The following is a 4,922-nucleotide window of genomic DNA, read 5'->3' on the forward strand; positions in this document are numbered from 1 at the left end:
ATGTACTTCGTCTCCCATTATGCATGCTGAATAACACATTTTTAATTACCTTGACACCAAAGCTTCTTTTTATAAATCGCTATATCGAAATGGCATTGTAATGGTTCGGTAAGAACTCCGTACCGAAAATAATTGCATATCAAAAAGTCGTGTGCGGTCGAAAATACATGATTTTACTGTCAAGAATTACTGTGAAAAAACAAACTATGAAATTTGTTAAATGTTGTAAACATTATCATTTTTCTGATTTAGCCAAGCACCACTTTAGGCAGCTTTCATAAAAAAGTATGAGGATAGTGTTAGTGAATTAGCATTATATGTTACTATGTATAGTGTTCATGCAATGTGTTAAAAAAATGCATATACAATTAACACGGACGTTTTAAGACTAATAATAAACACATTTTTTGATTAAGTATATTGAAACATCAAAACCTTTGTTGATTAGTGAATGTTACTAAATTGTTATTATCTTTGTAATATGACCTACGAATTTTACTGTATACCATTCGGTGAAAATATCGTTTTTTCGTTACAGCTCGTCGGTAGACCATACCTGGTCTTGCTTTAAAACATGTTATAAATCACGAGCTGCAAATAATGTTATAGTACCAGCCAATCACAACCGTGTGACACACATACAGAACATTTGCTGAATAGTGACAGAAGTTAATGGAAACATCATATATCATGTATAGAATATAAGGAACAATGGTAGGTTCATACATTCTTCTATGTGCTTGATTTTCTAAATAAATCAGTATATGGACAGTGAATTTGCGTTGATATTTACACACCTCATATCGCCCACTTACAATTAGAAAAACCTGTCTTCCATTCAAGCAAAAGCTATTTAGGCCCAGGCTTTTCTTATATGTGGATGTATACGTCAGATCTATCAACAATAGCTATTCGAATTTAACCAAATGACAAATAATCCGATTAACAGCATGAATGTGAGTTGTGCAAACTCCGGCTGTGAGTCGGTTTTTGTATACTTCAAGCGGATGTAATCATTCAATAATCCGCAGCGTATAACTAATTGCATTTTGCTAGCTTATTAACCTTGCTCACAATTCATTGTGTGTGTTTTGCAATTAAATACGTATTATTCATTTAAATATGTAAGCCGTTCTCGTTTCAATATATTATATTGAAAAGACGAGAAACCATTCAACATAAAAACATATTAACAAAATGAACAACACTCACATTTTATTTTTAAGACGCACGTGAGTATATCTTTTGTCGTACGAATTCTGAAAGTGTATGGTGCGGGTCTTTTTTAATAGAACTGATTTCCCAGAAGAACGGGATTCTTATGCAGCAGCAGGTTGTCATAGTGGAAATTCTCCTGTATTGTATGCATATATAATTTTTAAATAAAACAAATAAAAGACAAAATATTCCGTATATATTACTATTACAAAACTACAGAGGCATGCTGAGAAAACAATTCTTCGTATTGTAAATAGTTTGTTTTATTTTATGCTTTCCAGTGTATTATAGAAAACTATCAGTGAATTAAAACTGATAATTTCACTGTTTCAAACAGTAAAAAATTAACAGTTAAAATTATCGATAATTTTCATTGTTTACTGTGAAATAGCGTCATTTATTTGACGAAATGACGTCATTATCCCAGCGAAATTCTTTAGTTAAATTCTTAAACAATGTATATAAACTGTGAAAAAAAGCATCAAATAAAAAGAAAATTTGTTGGATTCGCTGGAATATCGATTTAAATTCACTCGCTCGCCACTCATGAAAATATTATTTTCTATGATCACTCGTGAATTAAAATCGATAATCCACCGATTCCAACAAATATCCTCTATATATCCTTTCATTCTCAATAAATTATAACCATATGGCTAACATTCATATGACATAACTTAAATAGCCAAGACACAAAAACAACATAATATCGGCATATAACCAGATTTTCATCTTCAAAATTCATATAGATTTAGAGCTATATTGGTCACTGATACAATTGATAGTACACTAGGTATTCGACAGGCAAATCAAATAATGTTTAACATCATCCTCCGCTGATGTTCGAATTTGTTCTTATACGGTCTATGTAGTAAACAGATTGCATGGTTTGTATAACAATCAGTACGCGATTGGTAGAGTAAGGCTGTTCATTGCTTCTTTCTTAACTTAACTGAACTTCTCCATTATCAGCTATCGTGTGTTGTTACTCAGTTAACACATTTGGATAATAGTACCGAAAACCTATTTGGATATTTGTTACAAGCCGATAAATATGAAGATCAGAACATATGGATAGTTTTACATGCGATTACATAAAATATTATGTGTAATTGAATAAAATACATAGTCATTGTTTCATTAAAATTATATGTGCAATTTACGCGCACGTGTCATTACGAACGAGTTAAGTTACATTTGAACATTACCATAATCTTCCGGAAAACGTAAAAATACAGACACACTCCAGAATAGTTATAAGAATAAAACTCACAATAATAAAATAATTGCGTCAAATGCATACTCGAAAAAACAAACATTTGACAATCAAACGCGTTTGGTAAGAACGGTTTCAAGAATAACTACTATCTAACATACCATTATTCTACCTTTCGTCTGTGCGTCCTTTGACTGTCACTTACTTGGAAATGTCCATCCATAACGAAACAGTTAACACAACAATTCAACACAGCAACGCAACATCGGAGTTCGCTAACGCGTTAACATGGATTCACGCCGTCAGGGGCATTCGTCAGATGGGCATTCCAGTGATAATAGTCTTTTGGATTCTGTGGAAACGCCATGCCACTCGTAGTGTTCTCAAAGAAGCGAATGTGCCGTACCACCTGTTCCGTATTTCTAACCTCCCTTGCAATAGTAGACATCACATTGCTCCGCGCGTTACTTGCGTAATGGATTGATCACGAAGTGCACAATATATTGACAACACCATTAGCGTGCAAAATGTTTATATATGTGACATACGTGACGTGTTTTCTCAGTGTGTGGTACGTCGTTGGTTTTTCATGTGAACGCTACATCGCCATTTGCTTTCCTCTTAAGCAGAGGCTCATGTGTAGCGTAATAAGAGAACAGGTTACAATGTTTGTGCATGTCTTCTGTATATATTCAGTTTTTGGACATCCGGTGTCCAACAGTGGAAACAACACTGGAAGTGTGTTAACAGGCATGAGTACATTGATTTAATGAATGTTGTAACTTGAATGGATACCGTTTAACAACGGTTGTTCCTTTTACTGTCATTGTTATTGTAAACACATTAGTTCTTCGCACAATGCTTCAAACCTCAAAACAAAGGTAGTTTGGTGAAGGACTGATTCAATCGCATCACAAGGAATCGTCATCAAGTCCTAAAGCAAATCAATGCTTACTCTCTTGTTGTTCTGATTCCGATGATAACCGTCTCTCTAAAAACAGCTGTGCAAGAAAAAACCCAACAAAAACAAAACTTTATCAATGCAGCAAACACGTGTGACCAGAACGTTATTATCCGTCTCATTCATCGTTTTAATTCTCAATCTTTCATCACATTCCATGCGACTTTTAAATCTTATTGCATCGTTAACGATCAATAAACCCTTTATTTCCATTGAATATTACCTTTTGCAGGAAATAACAAACATTCTATATTATACCACCTTTAGTTGCATTTTTTTTCTTATATACCCTATTCGGAAGAATTTTTAAATCCACACTTCTGCTGTTGATCAAATGCAAATCTAAGAGGAACAAAAGAAGGAGCACAATCCGAAGAACATATAGTTCTAGAAATTTTAGTGCAACCACTTGAATAAAATGTTTATATTGTGGATTTTTTCGATTCGATTTGGGAACAAGGAAATACAATAACACATCTGTTTTGAATCGTGTACATATCTTTGATCAAATGAATGCATTTAATGTATCATATGCTTATTTATGTGATCAATATACCTATTTGTTCCAGTACAATTTGTTTTTATTAAAACTAATTAATTAATTTGTTCGCAATTACTTAAGTTACCGTTTAATTTACATAGACACAGGTACCTGCATGCCTGTTCTCTGAAATGTTTTTTCAAAAACTTGGTTTGAAACGAAAGTTTCTACTTACTCAAAAATCTCAATTGAACTATACACATCAGCTTACTTGTATACTTGCACGCCTGAAATGGTCATACTTGTAATTATCTCAGTTGATTTCGTTGTTTACATATATTATAAATATTATAATATAAGTATTATATTATTTATATTCCTCCTTCATATGTTAATACTTTGTTTTCCTGCTACGTACGAATAAGGGAGTTCCAGGATTACGAACACACCATGCAACTTTTTAGTTACTTTATTGCTGTCGTACGTTTTAACCATCTTAAGTTATATAGTTAAATGTTCTATTGGTTTGATACACAAACAATAGTATAATAATAATGTTATCTTGCATTAGCAACGATAACTTACATTAATTAGTTCTATATTAAAGTTGATTTATAAATAAATTATCATATCGATCATGTTTCAGTAGTTAGAAAAGTAAGTGAAAACGCTATGAATCTATTTTTGTTGTGAGGTTACTTGCAAAATAAGTATTTCGGTTGTTTGACTCAGAGAAAATTTCAAAGCTTTTCTACACTTTATACCTGAGGAAAAAAATTATGTTATTTTTTAGTTCAAGCACTCCCACCTGTTTTAAAATCTGCAAGATGTTTGTATTATTTGCAAAGTTAAAATACGAATAGTAATTGCTTAACGAATCATTGATATGGTTATCCATATTTTCATTGATATTTAATATTCATGTCAAGAAATGTTGACCATTCATATTAATAATATGTTATGTATATGTCCTTCGTACAATTATAAAGATCAATCCGATGTATTGCATAATCTATTTTTATTACCAGAAATAATAACAGTATACT

At 32.1% G+C, this 4,922-nt stretch overlaps 1 pseudogene; it reads left to right on the forward strand.

Annotated features, from left to right (window-relative positions):
- Positions 1-950: 950 nt before the first annotated feature.
- Positions 951-3,808, forward strand: LOC127849268 (thyrotropin-releasing hormone receptor-like; annotated as a pseudogene).
- The last annotated feature ends 1,114 nt before the right edge of the window (positions 3,809-4,922 follow it).

Source organism: Dreissena polymorpha, chromosome 10 (assembly GCF_020536995.1).
Source record: "Dreissena polymorpha isolate Duluth1 chromosome 10, UMN_Dpol_1.0, whole genome shotgun sequence".
Taxonomy (NCBI): Eukaryota; Metazoa; Mollusca; class Bivalvia; order Myida; family Dreissenidae; genus Dreissena; species Dreissena polymorpha.